The sequence below is a fragment of the Macrobrachium rosenbergii genome, chromosome 12 (assembly GCF_040412425.1).
Source record: "Macrobrachium rosenbergii isolate ZJJX-2024 chromosome 12, ASM4041242v1, whole genome shotgun sequence".
Taxonomy (NCBI): domain Eukaryota; kingdom Metazoa; phylum Arthropoda; class Malacostraca; order Decapoda; family Palaemonidae; genus Macrobrachium; species Macrobrachium rosenbergii.
In genome coordinates this window covers 18,514,260-18,531,453 of record NC_089752.1, presented here as the reverse complement: position 1 = coordinate 18,531,453, position 17,194 = coordinate 18,514,260, and the positions used below count along the sequence as shown (strand labels likewise).

The window sequence follows — 17,194 nt, the reverse complement described above, 5'->3', positions numbered from 1 at the left end:
TTATCCAAGAGCACATGATACCGTAAAACATGACACCTCTTCTTTCTCATGGACGTCACACTACTTCCACAACAGAAGCGCCGTGACAAACACAGCATCACAAGCGAAGAATATCTGCCGTCCTGCACCATCTGGCTATTAATCTCAAGGGCTTGGCACTAGGGCACAGGCATTGGCACGGATGTTTTGATGGCGTAGCGATCCAGGGTGCCGCCAGTACTTTAGCATCACTCTTTCAAGGTCGCAGTTACAACAAGGACCACTGTATGGTTAAGATGACGTCATTATGAAGCATAGCATCCATCGAACAAATCGTAAAACCTAGCCTTGCTACTACACCTCTTAACAGTTATCTTCCGAAAACATTAACAAGTAAAAATATCAAAGCTAATGTCGGTGCTGTTGAACTAGTAATTCAAACTACGCAAAGTTTATCGTCGTCACTAGCACCCAAATAATAAGATTAGACTGTAACCAAGGTCACACAAAAATCGTACAGAATAGGCTATATAGGCATAAGTAAGGAATCGGTACGGAGCATAGCAAGTTTATTCTCGGGCATGTTACTTCAAAGTCAGTGTTCTATACCCATTAAGGTTGGTGTACTTTGATAAGCATACTAAGCAACAAGGGGAAGAGAACTGCCCTTCAAACCAGAGAAGAAATATTACACAGTCAAAACCACATCTATCCGTGACCTACCTAACCCACTCAATACCCTTAAGACCATAATGGCTTGATTGCATCTAACCCCCTTCAAACAGACCTGAGATGCTGACAAACAGAACCACCCATTTAGGGGCAAGACACTACAAACGTATTTACATCAGTGAGAAACCCAAGGGGTAATCTATTCGGTGACCTCGCAATATATTACTGCATACGTGGACCACGAAAGCCATAAAAGGAAGTCTCTTAATATTAGTGAAGCTACCAAGTAGGCAAAATATACTTCACATCTACAGTACCTGCAGGTTTTGACATGATCCGTTGAAATCGCAAGACTGGCATAAAAAAACGGGAAAATGTTAAAAATTTATATTACTTTTGACACAAAGATCATGCAGGCATTGGATACCCGTGGCAAAAAAGGAAGATTCTTAAAATTTAAAGCCGCAAAGCTAAAAAACTTTTCAATGAAAGCTCACAAAAGGAAGAAAAGGAGAGAGGACGGAGACAATTAACAGATCTGCACTAACACCACACCAGCATATGATGGATGTTACATATCCAATCGCTTTTATTAATGCCATCGTCCTCTACAACACAATGCTTTCTCTCTCCCCCTGTTCATACGTTCAAGTGACACCTGCCGACTGGAAATGTCTCTTATTTGAGCAAAGAATATTTACGGTTAGAATAGCCGAATGCCTTTTATGTCATATTTGAGTCCTGAAGCCGAGCTATGGGTAGGCTGTGTGTTTAACACCACCATGCACAAATCCCTTTTGCTTGGGGTTTATGTAACTTGGAAAAAAATTGTATAATATTGCTGATAAACAAAGGGAAGTCACCAAATAAGCTGAACGCGGATTATCCCTTACCTGACAGATAATACTTTCAATCATATGAGAATCGTCTGTATTTTTCGATAACCGGACTGCCACACAAACGATGGTCAAAACAAGTTTAAGAGCTTGGTGATCGTAAATGTTAACCACATGAAAAAATTACATTTTTACAACGATTTCTAATACGGGTAAAAGTCAAGGAAAAGCATTTGAAAAAAGAGGCAAGGCTAATACTTAACCTGTAATATACTTAGGACAGAAATGCCTGAGCTTGAAGATGATCCGTAGCTTTGAAACGTGATCTGGCATAAGAGCAGAAGCATCATGCACCTTGCCTATCCCACGTAGTTTTCCATTACAATAAGCTCCCAAAATACATGATAAAGCGACTTCGAGTGACGTTCAGATTTAACCAGTAAGACTCGCCACACCCTTTCTAAAGGAAATTTAACTCATATATGGAGACGCTGCAAATTGAAAAATTCAGACTCCGCAAACCTATAAGTTTAGTTAGCCTAGAAGATCTTGATGTTTGTAACAAATGCGATTAAAAAACAAGCTCTATAGCATACGTGGCGCATTTTCAGAATTCTCCAGAAAATGCCCTTCAGTGTTCAAAACACTACAGTAGTATAATTTTTCACATAAAAGCTGACACATGGCATTAGGCTTATCTATATATAAATGAAGATAAAAACATTTTCCGATTTTACTAATTATCAAAACTGTACAAAATATGATACAACAGCAATACTGATTAATAACAAAGTCACAATAAAAAATTATAAACCTTGGCTCCAACCAACAACACGACAGACGCGATCAAGATCCAGAAGAGCATTTCTTGTGTGGGGACACAACCCTGTAAACACAATAAAATCTCAGTAGTGTTCACAACCACTAAAGTAAGGTTGGAGAAAAGGGTGCAGCCTGAACGAAGACGTGAATAGGTTCACTGTTACAAAGGTCAGAAGAGGCCGCAACCAAATAAAGGTCTCTCGGCCAACGAAGAAAAGGGGTAGAAAGAGGGAGAAATAGAGAGGAGAAGAAACATCCTGATTCTTAACTGTCTCTCAGCAAGGCTTGACTACCACTGGCCACACTTTCAACGCACCTTTTAGGCTTAGAGTGGTCTATACCTGGGCTTGTACAGTATATATGTGCATATGCCTAACCATATTTAAAATTCTCTCTCTCTCTCTCTCTCTCTCTCTCTCTCTCTCTCTCTCTCTCTCTCTCTCTCTCTCTCTCTCAATTTATATATCCAACAACTTCCTGTTACAGTATAGCATATTCCCTTGAAGCTATTTAGGATGAAACGCCACTTTTCGCTCGGCCATTTAAACACTGCATTTATGAAAGACAATGCCAATTTCTTACCTGATACCTACCTGGCGGCAATTACCTTCCCAGATTTGGAACTGCAAGGATAACATTACATGCAACAAGAACGTGCACGCAAGTAGCGCTTTAAATCCCCAGCATAACTATGCGATTACGATTTAGTGTTTCGTTTGTTCTTAAAATTGCAAGAAATATTTTTATCTAGAAAATCATGTTTGTTAACTATACTCTAAAATAACACTATATATATATATATATATATATATATATATATATATATATATATATATATATATATATACTGTGCATAATTATTAGACAGCCTGTGTTTATGCACGTATTGTCAGGTCTTTGCTTCCCCTGAAAACTGATATAGGACAGGAAGTCGCGTACTGAAAATGTTACAAGCGAAAAAAACTTTAACAAGGTTCTGGTATTCCTTCCTTGCTTTTGTATTCCACTTCGTAGGAATCAACAAGGTGGAATAGCAATACATAAAAAACTGACTCTTCCACAAACAGTGCTCCGGTACATCCATACTGCCTTCTTTCAATAAAAAAAATTGATACAGAGCTCCTGTACCTTAGTAATCCCTCACCACACTTAAAGATGTTACTGTAAAAACACTGCTTTCTCGTAAGGACAATATTCTTGCATTGTATGCGTTGAGCCGTTAGAGTACCCGTTAAATCTCTGCCATATTAACCTTCCTTGTCACCAGCAGTTGTGACCGATGTGTTTGGCCTCAGTTCGTTTTGTTTTGGGAGATAGGCTAATTCTATTGTATGTACAGAAGTTGGGGTAGCTTAGTCCTACAAAGTGAAACTTACCCCTGGAACCCGACGAAATCTTGCCAAGATCGTGATAGGCTACACTTCGTTGGGAGAGCGACACCCAACAAAAACGCTACATGCCCTGTTGTAAGTTCAAGGCGTTTTCTTCTATTTCTTTCAAAATTACTGTTCCATATATATCTGCACATCAGACAGGTCTCAATAAGGTGCCTAACGAATTAAAATGAACCTGCTTGCTCCCTGGCTCTCCGTAAAACAAGTAATGGCAATCTGCCTTTCTATCCCTCTGATGTTAGGAATATAACATGATAGCCTTTTCAAAAGCAGACTAGACTACTCGCAAGGATTAATAAAAAACGAAACCATTTCTAAACGTAAAAGGTTAAAAAATACTGTGATCGCTGATGATAGTTTACGTTAAGGTGAAGAGGTTCCAACCAAACATCAGTATTTTTTATCTGGGTTCTAGACCCTATTACAAGAGGCTTCTACAAGAACCAAGGTGATATTTTACACAAGATAAACTGTAAATTACAATAACACTACATAGGCTATTTGTGAATTGTGAAAACTTATGTCATTTGCGCTAATATCTGAGACATTAATTCTATTGTGGAAACTAGGCTATGCAGCGCAGGCTACATCAACGTGTAAGCATCAGACTCTGAGTTAAAGTAGCCTATGTCTGAATTAGAAACCTAAACCTTTGGTCAACACAAAAATAAGGTGCAATTTAACATCTGAATTCCAACAGCGTCCCATTTCATTACGCCATCATTCGTAAATAGCCAAACTAGGGCCCAAATTCCTGCAACCAACCAGTTTTTCAAACATGACATTTTCTTGATAAATTACAGAACAAATTTATGAACTCGTGAGAGGTATCATAGCCCAGTTATCAAAGGCTTTCAAAATTAGTCAACCTTTAGGAAATTGTTGAAGCTAAAGGAAAAAATCTTTGTATACACACTATTCTATTTTTCCTGATATTTATTTTACGAAGTCTGATATTCAATAAAACCATCGTGATATATTAACATTACACATTGAGTCTTCGAAAATGCATCGGGTTCGCGAGCACACAAAGTAGTAAAAACATTCATAAATCGCGCACAAACAGTAGTAAAAACATTCATAAATTATAAGAATAAATAATGCCATGAATTAAGTACCGGTATCGTTTTGAATAATATTGCAAAATTTTCACATCAATGAAAGTAAAATGCAAAGGTTGATTTGAAAAACTAATGCATAAATACGTGACATTTTCTACGTGTCCACAATATAAACCATGTTCTTTATTATCTCGTCTACCACTCCCGTCCATTTCTAGAGACTTCTCGCAGGGATAAATAATAACTAGGGCTTGTATCTTCACAATAAATGGTTGCACTTGCCTAAGGACGATAGGTCTGACCTTTAGCTGCCTGGCGCCTGAAATAATCAACATTAACTTCACAACAGAGACACTGCGCAAACATATATCTAAGTTTGCACATGCTGAGAACACGGAGCCCTCTCGAGTTATGACGTAACTGATAAATGGTAAAAGCTATGCGCAAGGGCGTGTGTATCACCATACGACTATAGAAACAATATAAGAAAATATGGTAGCGGCCTATTATTCATTCTGTACTTTAATTATAATTTTCTTGAAACATCGTCAGGGTGTGTTTTGAAAATCATCGCGCAAATGAAAAACAATTTGGCAACATGACAGACGTCCATATGTCACCAATTGACGAAACAAAAAACCCAACAAAGTTCTCATCCAACCTTCCACCCCTATTCTCTCTCTCTCTCTCTCTCTCTCTCTCTCTCTCTTTCTCTCTCTCTCTCTCTCTCTCTCTGACAAAGGTGTGACGTATAATTACAAACGAACCGGCCTCTTAATTGACAGGGCCCATGACAGGGGCCCAGAATGCCCACAGGCTGCAAAGACCCAACCCTATTACCAAATTCATCCAGCGTAAAGCAAAATAGCGGAAGTACAACGCAGAGGACATCACATACCAGAGCTGCGCTAATAAACTATTTCTAAAACTACTACAGCAGCTCCTATTAATATCAATAATATTTAAAAATAGCTATACTCTCTAACGGAGGAAAAAATAAATTCCGAGCAACATTCCTACACATCGTCGTCCCTAGCTGACGATGCGTAGTGACCACCAAAATAACCGTTCGCAATCACAGAGAGAGAGAGAGAGAGAGAGAGAGAGAGAGGAGGAGAGACATATACACTACAGTTTTTTGCGAGTTTGGAATCCGCTGCGTAATCGTCTTGACATTGCTCGAGGGTATTAAGAAGGTAATTCTCCAGCGGTAAAGAAGCTGCGAGAACGCCGGGAGCAAACAGTGACAGAGGATATTATCTAAATCTCTCTCGAGGGTTAAAACGACGTGTCACCGCGTTACAACTGATGAAAATACCAGTTTTAATGGACAAAAGGGAGCACGACCGCCTATGAGACCTCGGATACAGCATCAAGTGTACTTCGGCTGACATGACGAAAAACATTCCACTTAGCAGACCCAGAGAGAAATGACACACATACACATACATACACAAAACACACACACACACACACACACACACACACACACACACACACATATATATATATATATATATATATATATATATATATATATATATATATATATATATAGATATAGGTTTAGCCATATCAAAGCTTAAAATAAAACATAGGCTAACAAGAAAATAAAAGCTGCCACTAAAATCTTGATACTGTGAAATCCAACGGTCTTGCCAACAAAGATGACCATAATCCACACTATACGAAAGCTTCCCCAAACCGTCTGAATCGCCACAAGACAGCCATCAAATGCCGTTGCAACCGAAATCCTTCGACGTGGACGCGATTTCCACACTGCAAATCAAAGAAGCGGGAGCATAGAAAGTTATCTGCGGTCGGCGGCAATGCTCTCTCGTGGAGTGTGGAAACCGCGGAAAGTGCAGGCGCGTGGGAGAGAGCGCAACTTCGGTGGAGCCCACCAAATCATTTCTCCAGTTCCATCTCACACCGGATGTCTTATTGCCACTACTCTCCCTGCACATGCCACCGAGGAGAAAATAATTATTGGTTTCGGATTTATTAACGAGTCAGCTACATCCGGTGGAGCTCATTAACTCATCACGGCATAATCTCGCTTCGGTTTTATCAGGTCTGACTGGCTGCTTTTCAAGTGGACATCGCTGTGGAATTATGCAAGTTTAACCCATATGTCATATCACCCCTCTGAAATTATGCAAGATTAACTTTATATCACCCCCTCATATCTGCGATTATTTATATATTTGCTGTATTTTCGCAGTAGGCTATGTTCGTAAATAATACTTTGTTTAGTACAGTCTCAACCTATTTACGATCTTTAAAATTAATAACAATTCTACTTGCGAGCCTTTTCTACTGAATGAAATGTCGGGAGGTGTCGTCATAAGCCTAACCAAACTAAGCCTAGTTTGGAAACCTTATAGGTCAAGCACAAAACTCACCTATTCACGACTAAAAATAGACATACGGGGAAGAGCCCTCGACAGAAGAAGAGCGAGTGGCTCTTACAGGAAGTCTACAAATACAGTCTTGGGAGATTACACCCCTAAGCGCGTCAAGAACACATCATCACATAAACATTACTGTAGAAACACCAAAGCAAAATTTTATTTTATTTCGGCCCAGTGAGCAGTGATGAGATACACTGCTGTATCACAGTAAAATTTGCTAGCTTTACGCTCTAAGAAGCATTGACGAGATACCTTGCAAATCAAACTTCAACAAGGTAATATATGGAGAAAACACACACAATCCAATCATTTGAAAAATATTCGCTGTATTTTATCACTGTAATTAACAAAAGCCTAATGAAAAATACAATCGACAAAGAAAAGTATATACGTCTTTACATAATGGTTTGGGAGCACCAAGTTAAAAAAAGAAAGTAGGCTACAGTACCCTTCTTGAAGTACCATTCCAAGGGAATATGGCGTTCCCAAAAGTCACCATCAGGAACAAATACTTGATGCAGCACTGTGACACGAGCAAAAAAAAAAAAAAAAAAAAAAAAAAAAACAATCCCTAAAAATCAAATATGGAAGAAGAAACTTCATGCAAAAGCAACTTTGGAGAAAAAGCAACGGCACTGCCCTTAGCAACTGTCTGAACAGCTTGATTACGGAAGTATCTTAGAATCAAATTTGACTGTTTCGCTTCGCGTGCAAAATCTGGCCATGCAATCCTGTATTGTTTATATACTGTTTCTTTATGTGAATACACACACACACACACACACACACACATATATATATATATATATATATAGGCTATATATATATATATATATATATATAATATATATATATATATATATGGAAATAACTAATTTACATTTACACTTTACCTACTCCTATACTTACTAAAGTTCATATAAAAATCACTAGCTACACGATTTGAGACACCCGCAATCTTAAAGCGGACTGTTACCCATTAATGTAGCTTGACAAACCAACCTGTTACATCATAATCCTCTTAGCCAAAGACATCTTCAGTTGAATAATATGACAAACATCAGTTAAACTCAATCGAACATTGACTGATACACTCTTACGAACTGACGGACAGTTCATAAATGTCGACTTATGATCCACGTGTATTTTAACATCGGCGATATACTATGTACTTCTAAAGGATGGAAACGTAAATTTCGATACAACAAACATACATATAAGCATATATATATATATATATATATATATATATATATATATATATATATATATATATATATACAAACATAGCATGAATATTTAAGGCTACGGTGTATGGTTATGTTTTAACTATCCTAGAAACAAATTACATGCCTGTTAAAGAGGTTATTTGTTTTATTTAGATAAAAATACGTCCAAGGATGTAGTATGCAGGGAATAATATATAATTTTTTATACAGGCCAAGCAAGTTCATATTTATGAATTACTGGAAAAATAAAGTCAGCAGTAGTTGCATGCATTATATTGCTAAATATAGGAAGCTTTCGCCAACTTTATCGGTTGGCCTCTTCAGCCTGAAGAGGCCAACTGACGAAGTTGGCGAAAGCTTCCTGTATATAGCAATATACTACATACACACTACTGTGGACTTTAGTTTTCCATTTAATATCACGAATGAGTGATGATATCGAATAATCTGTATTATTGTTATGAACAATACAATCTTCTTTCCTCAGACCGTATCAAGTTTGGTTATTTGAGAGATTGTCAATCTATTCTTTTGCTTGTTATATATTTCCAAACAAAAATTAATCTCATCAGTTCCAGTGTTTATCCAAAATCCCATTCAGTATCCACAATACACTGTCAGTAATAAGAGCTGGCTCAGAAATGGGATCCTAATCTTCCCAAACTTTCGACAATGATCCTGCTACCAAATGGGGAATTTGGGATGATCCATTAGTAATTTTAGCAAACTTTGGTATATTTCAATCTTTTTTTTTTTCTTATTCTAAGCTTAAAGCATAAATGACCGAAAACCATTAGAATATAACGGAGTGCTGACGAGAATCTCTTATCTAAGATACATAAATGGTGCACGCCACTAAGTAACGATACTTGTATGAATAAAACTATTGTCCATACTCAAGGGCATAGCATACCGGTTTTACCATCCACAATCAGTTAAGCCTACACTAAGTCGGATGAAAGCAAACCCACAACGTAAAGTGATCCGTCGATGTCTGTTTTGGGTAACTTTGATCATCCGATCCGCTGGCACATCCACCTCTCTCTCTCTCTCTCTCTCTCTCTCTCTCTCTCTCTCTCTCTCTCTCTCTCTCTCTGGTGTGCATGATCTTGGGCGTGTGTTGATTTAATTTCATACAATGCTTCTAAAAAGAAGTCTAACGACTGTTAACTGGTATCCTGGCTGGTTCTGTTCACTCCCAGATTTAGTGACGTATGCATAACCCGGTCGTAGTTTCCATTTCACAAGCTGCATCTAAATTGTAGCTCTCTTTGAAATACTTTTAATACAAAGCTAAATGTTAAATGCTGAAGTCTACAACAGCAAAAAATGCGAATCTTATGTTTGAAACTTTACTTACAAACCAGCATATATAAAATAATCACGCACACCTTAGGAAAACTGACTCCCGTTTACTGATCTGTGGTGACCGTACAATGTCAAACGACAAACCAATAATAAATAAATTATTCACCAACTGCCTTCGTCGTGGTTTTTCCAACATTCGAATATCCATGATAAAATATGCAATAAAACTTACTTCAAAGAGTGAAACTGCTTTAATTTTGAAGCGGTTAATTTGATATTGTACGACCCAAGTATTAATCATTAGGTTTTCTCTTGCATGTTAGCTACTTCCAGAATACAGTTACAACAATAGAATTGAGGATACATAGTTACAGCCTCTACAATATGTCAACTAGAGCTAATCTGGTTCCAAACAGGGTACATTTGCTATGCAAAAAACCAACCTGTAGCTGCAGATCCTGAGGATGTGTAGGAGGATTCCATTGACATCGGTGGAAACTGGAGTGGTGGTGGTGTTGGTGTCCGTCGTTTCTCCCTTAACACTACCACCTCCACCTGCCACCACCCCAACACATTCTCCTTCAAAACTTTTGTCCTTCATTCTTGGGTGGAAAGCTGCTCAATCAGTATACTTCATCGCAAATTCTACACGGCAATCCAAGAGCGCAACTCCTTTGAATGTCGTCGCATTTAAACACTGACACTATAAGCATAAACTGAGGCTACATTTCCAGTACATGAAACTGCTCGGCCTTTCACGACATAGAAGAAGTAAACGCCAAAACAGTTCCCATCGTTAACACAATAGGTCTAAGCCATTTCACGTGAAATCGATAATACAGAATTTCTGACAGCCTGGCGCCCAATTTGCATAATGGAAGCGTTGACACAACTGGGGGAATGGCATCAGTACAACGGAAACGGTGACAATGGCAGCAAATGGAAGAACCGGGTAATAGGCAAGGCTAAAACGAATAATTACCGTAATAAGTCAAGCCTACACCAGCAACAGTAACCAGTCCATTTAATTCAAATTGAAAAGCGCGCGAACTTTACAAGATGAACTTCCCTTTTTCTCACAATGCACGTCTCTGTTCTGGGAAATGTAAAGGTCACAAGATTTATCGGCCTCGTCCTGCTTCTATCGATCAGGCCGATGTTGAATGCCACAGTAAGTCCATTCAGACTACCTTTTATGCTCGAAAGCTGAACAAAGGCAATTTTAGCGATACTTCGAAAACGAATAACTCCCACGTCCTAATCCACTTTCTTCTTATTTCTTGAATTCCTTCTGTAGTTGGGCAATACATTAAAAATGTTCACATCCATAGCATCGGGATATCCTTTTACCTCGTAAGATGTCTTTGTATATTTAAAAAATATCACATGCTGCGGAAAGCATTTACAATTTCCTTCATCTCGTATAAAAATAATTTGTATAGCCTTGCTATCGCAAGGCAGGAGTAAAACATAACAGCACACAGTTATTGCATCACGATATGTATGCACTGATATGGTGTTTCTTCGATAATAGTAATAAAAACCGTATTTAAAACTTAGGTCATGTGGAGAACACGTGTCACCAGAAACTTCTATAGCTACCACCTCCCGACACACACTACTGACAACTAATCAAGCCATCCTCTCCAGGCCAGGCAGCTGGGCTAGCCGTTCGTTCCCTCGTTCACCTCTCCTGGCCACAGTCGAGTTACCAATACTTCTTATTTGCTAACTTTCTGCTGCACATGGAGTTGTTTTTAAACAAAACAATGCTTACTTCATTGTTTATCCTTATTCAAATTATACGTTGGCAATGAATAACGCTTAAAATGTAAACCTCAAGTGAACAAAGAAACATTCGAAAAGCGTTATGCAGCATCGCTAAGAGCATCTCGAGTTTCAACAAGTAATTTAGCATCACGGCAGGATTTCCCTTCAAAATTTACATTACAAACAAACGTTTTAGAAATTTGATTTGTACCAAATAACAGTCACACACATAATGATATTAAAACATTCAGTACTGTTTAGTAATAAGTCATAAATCTCGAGACATGTCACATTACACGAGAACAACATGACGGCTCCCTATTGAGGAAAATTGACCGAGCGTGAGGAATTCCGTTAACATAAAAATTAATGAACAAAGAAAAAGACGAAAGCTACGTGGGCTGGTTTTCCCTGAGACCTGAAATTAAAAAGTCAACCCCATCTTCATCTCCAATTAGCAATACATAAAAGAAAACGCAATTTACCTTTCCAAAAAATTGCACTGATGTCTTGTTTCGAAGTAATAATGGCTCGATATCTTTTATATAGCACACGTGACGGGGAAAATATGTAGGGCATATTAACCATGAAATACAGATGCTTTAAGGGACGAGGTTTCATTGCTTTATTGCTATTACAGTAAGGCTGAGCTTTGTATTAATATTTCGGCATGAAATAAAAATCGCAAATATTTTTATTTAACAATAAGTACATATTAGGCGTTGCAACAAATAATAATAATAATAATAATAATAATAATAATAATAATAATAATAATAATAATAACTGTGGGAGCGGTAGTGGTTGATTTTGATGATTTAAAAGAAATCTAATCTATAGAAGACTACGGTGTTCTCTGTGTTTCACAAACAACAGAATTATCAACGGTTTCGGAAAAATTCTATTAAGAATATTATCCTCATTACACGAGAGCGACAACCTGAGATGCTGTGATGTCAAATGCTCTGTCTGTCTCCATTCTTACATCATGAATAAATAATTAACGATGTAAGGAGGACAGACCTGTCTGTAAACCAGTAGGTGGTTCTCATCACTCGCACTGCATTAATAAAACAACAGGATTAACATAATTATATGAAAGAATAACAAATAAATAACTGAGTAAGCACATAAATGAGACAATATGCAATGAAACAAGTGAATAAACATAGCAGTAAGAAGGAAACAAATAAGCAAGCGGACAAACATATTTAAAAAAGAGAATAAACTAACAGATACACAAGAAAACAAATTTTAAACAAGTAAACAAATCAACATAATAAGTAAACAAGCAAATTAATCAAAATATTAGAATGAAAACGCAGCAAACATTCGAAGAAGTAAACATCCTAATGAATATATGAACAAACAAACAACAGGATATACGGACGCGTGGTATGACGGTGAACGTAAACATGCCTAAACAAGGCAGGGAACGTCTCTGAAAGAGCCTAATGGGAAGAATACACGTAGAAATGTGTTTAACGAAAGTAAACTGAGTATTTACATGTTATTGGCAGATGACAATGTACAAGAAATAGGTAACCTTTATAAGAAAAATCGTAGAAATCTGTGTATTTATATTCAAAAAATTAATTATGAATATAAATACACACATAAACAAACCGATGATTAATGAAACGAAAAGGACCATTAGTCCCAATAAAAAAACAAGTACAAAATGCGCCGAAGTTTCTTCGGCGCAATCGAGTTTTCTCAATGGTCTCGGTATGAGCCGCAGCCCATGAAACTTTAACCACTGGCCTATGGTGGCCTATGTTCTTGCCAGAAGCACGTTTATGGCTAACTTTAACCTTTTATGAAGAAAAAATAAAAACTACTGAGGCAAGAGGGCTGCAATTCGGTATGTTTGATGATTGAAGGTAGATGATCAACTTACCAGTTTCTTGCCCTCTAGCCTCTGTAGTTTTTAAGATCCGAGGGCGGACAGAAAAAGTACGGACAGAATAAAGTGCGGACAGACAGACAAAGCCAGCACAATAGTTTTCTTTTACAGAAAACTGAAATCGCAATGAAGAAAAACTCTAATGTTTTTGTACATCATTCAAATTCGAACCACACAAGCAGAAAAGCTTATCACTTTCCGTATCGTAGCAGCCACAGGAAAAGGTGAAGCCCTCCCTCACCGGAAGCAGATTATATAGCGTATATAAGACTAAGAGATGAAGCCCTCGAAAGGTCATTACAGTAGGAGAAGGGCAATCGACCAGGGGGCGAAATGACCGTACAATTATGCCTTAGTTCAACTTTCAACCGGACAACAGTAATATCATCGCTAAGAGCAAGGTCGTTCAAATACACTCAGAATATATTTGAAGGCCCTTGGCTAAATCGCTTGGCTGTGATTGACATGATGTGAGACTTCATATTTAATACAAGTATACTTTACCAATTCACTTTCTGACCTTCCCTACACCTAGTGAAAAAAAAGCACTGTTCCTCATTAAAAACCACCCTACTATAGCTATAACAATATCTTCGAATTACCATAGTTATAACAATGTCTTCGAAGATCATTTGAATCTTCTTATAGCATCTCGTTCACCATTTTCAAACATACGACGACCAAAACCAATTTGCTTTCAAAACTGACCACCGGGTGAAAATCATTTGACAAACCTCCTAAAAATTTTTATACCCACAACAATTATGTCAAACGGGTAGCTTGTCATCATAAAACATCGGTTTACAAATGGACTTCGATATCTCGTTGTACCGAGTCTCGGTACCAGTATAGATGGGCTAAACTTTAAATTAAATTCACTCCCATTGACTGAACAATCAAGGGGAGTAATATGAACATCGCAAGGCCCAACAAGACCAAGACGCAATTCATTTCAATAGTCCATGTCCGTACGCGGGAATCACCGAGTGGAATTTGCAAATGAATTCTTGTTTCGGGTAGAAGACATAAGCGATCAGCAGAACATAAGGCGGTTTGCCTCATATCATCATGAAACCAAATTACTGCTGTTTTCCTCGTACTACTATTACGCTTATGGGTACTACATTTGAGGAGCTTTACTAGAGACTGCGAGACGTCTTATTGTCGTCGATAATTGCATTCTAAGACGCGTAACTAACACACTGCGTCTACGCCACACAGATCTTCATAGAATACCATTTGGGCAATACTAGACCAACTTCAGATAGATAAACATCCATCATAAATCTCAGACAAAGGAATTGCCAGCAATAACTAATCCAAAATGTCCAAACGGGGAAAAAGACGAAGAGTGGACTTCGCTACTTGCTCTCGGTGTTGCCAACTACTTGCAAGTATTTTGTATGTACCTTAACCACCTAAGCTACTAAGATTTTATCAGTGTATATTTTAATATTTGTCATAATTTGAAAATATCTTTAAGATCCAATGGTGCTGGGATTCAGACATATTATATATTAATAGCTATATTGCCCCATACCATGTTATACAGTGCTGTCATGGCATTGCCCATACTCTTATTTAAACTTTTGCCATTGTCACTTAATTTACATTAACAAAATCCTTGCGTCAACATTATAATACACGTCCTTTACTGAAAATATCCAATGTGATTGCTGCTTCTTTTAATATCACTGTAGCCACTTCCATCGCAATCTTTGTTGTATACTGTTAAGTCATGATGATTATTATTTTTTTACTATTTTTTTTTTTTTGGTCAATCACAGTCATCCTATTTCGACTGGGTGGTTTTATAGTGTGGGGTTCCGGTTGCATCCTGCCTCCTTGGGAGTCCATCACTTTTCTCACTATGTGCGCTGTTTCTAGCAGCACGCTCTTCTGCATGAGTCCTGGAGCTACTTCGGCGTATAGTTTTTCCAGGTTCCTTTTCAGGGATCTTGGGATCGTGCCTAGTGTTCCTATGATTATAGGTACAATTTCCACTTGCGGAGTCCACATCCTTCTTGTTTCGATTTTCAGGTCTTGATACTTATCAGTTTTTTCTCTTTCTTTCTCATGTATTCTGGTGTCCCATGGTATTGCCACATCAATGAGTGATACTTTCTTTTTGACTTTGTCAATCAACGTCACGTCTGGTCTATTGGCACGTATCATCCTATCTGTTCTGTTACCATAGTCCCAGAGGATCTTTGCCTGATCGTTTTCTATCACTCCCTCAGGTTGGTGTTCGTGCCACTTATTACTGCAAGCTAGCTGGTGAAACGAACAGGCTGCAGTGGACGGCTTTTGCTGCTGAATCATGCCTCTTTTTGTAGTGGTTCTGTGCAAGCGCCGGACATTTCCTTGCTATGTGGTTTATGGTCTGTCTTTCATATTGCACTTCCTGCATATGGGTGAGATGTTATTTCCATCTATTGTTCTTTGGACATATCTGGTTCTTAGGGCCTGATCTAGTGCCGCTGTCAGCATTCCTTCTGTTTCCTTCTTGAGTTCTCCTCTCTGTAGCCATTGGCACGTTTCATCGCTGGCCAGTTCTTTTGTCTGTCTCATGAACTGTCCGTGCATTGGTTTGTTGTGCCATTCCTCTGTTCTGTTTTTCATTCTCCTGTCTCTGTATACTTCTGGGTCTTCGTCTACTTTTATCAGCCCTTCTTCCCATGTACTCCTTAGCCATTCGTCTTCACTGGTTTTCAGATGTTCACGCAGTCCTCTATGCTTATTAGCCCTCTCCCCACTTCCTTTCGTGTTATGTATAGTCTGTCTGTATTTGCTCTTGGGTGTGGTGCTTTGTGTATTGTCTGTGTTTTCTGATTTTCTGGTCTATGCTGCGGAGTTCAGCCTTTGTACACTCTACTACTCCTGCGCTGTGTCTAATTACTGGTACTGCCCATGTGTTTATGGCTTTCGTCATGTTTCCCAAGTGTTGAGTTTTGACTTGATACGCCTTAAGTCTCTGCATATATTCTTTCCTGATCGTGTCCTTCATCTCTTGGTGTTTTATATCTTCTCCTTCTATTATTCCCAGGTATTTGTATCCTGTCTCATCTATGTGTGTGTGATGTAATTCCCGTCTGGTAGCTTTATCCCTTCAGTCCTCGTTACTTAGCCTTTTTTGTAAGTTCACCAAGGCGCATTTTTCTATTCCAAACTCTATCCTGATGTCCCCAGATACAATCCTTACAGTCTGGATTAGGATATATATTTCCTTGATTCTTTTACCATACAGCTTGATGTCGTCCATGAACATAAGATGGTTAATTCTGTTGCCTCCTTTCTTGAGCTGGTACCCAGCATCCATCTTCTGCAGTACTTTTACCATGGGAATCATGGCTACTACGAAGAGTAGTGGGGACTGTGAGTCGCCCTGAAAGATCCCTCTCCTGATGTTAACCTTTGCTAGTCTTATCCCAGAGCTTGTGAGTACTGTATTCCAGTTGCGCATTGTATTTTTAAGGAAGCTGATGGTGTTTTCCTCTGCCCCATACATTTTCAGGCATTCTATTAGTCACGTGTGCGGTGTCATGTCGAAGGCTTTCTTGTAGTCAGTCCATGCCATGCTTAGGTTGGCCCTCCTTCTCTTACTATTCTTCATTACCATTTAGTCTATTATTATTATTATTATTAAAATAGTTTAACCAGACCACTGAGCTGACCATCAGCTCTCATAGGGCTGGCCATTTAGTCTATTAGGAGCTGGTCTTTTGTGCCCCTACACTTCCTTCTGCAGCCTTTCTGTTGGTGGGGTATGGTGTTTGTATCCTCTAGATAGTTGTATAGCCTTT

The 17,194-nt window shown here is 38.4% G+C and overlaps 1 protein-coding gene across 11 annotated transcripts in view; it reads right to left on the bottom strand.

The window, feature by feature from the left end:
• The window catches only part of RhoGAP19D (Rho GTPase activating protein at 19D), a 569,022-nt gene that overhangs the window by 358,963 nt on the left and 192,865 nt on the right, over nt 1–17,194 (bottom strand). For 3 of the 11 annotated variants that reach the window (XM_067113627.1, XM_067113645.1, XM_067113650.1), the window contains exon 1: nt 10,159–11,385. The exons of the other annotated variants lie outside the window; for them this stretch is intronic. The gene's annotated coding sequence lies outside the window, so the exon portion shown is untranslated. Of the gene's footprint in view, nt 1–10,158; nt 11,386–17,194 lie in introns of those variants that run through there. 11 annotated transcript variants of the gene reach the window in all.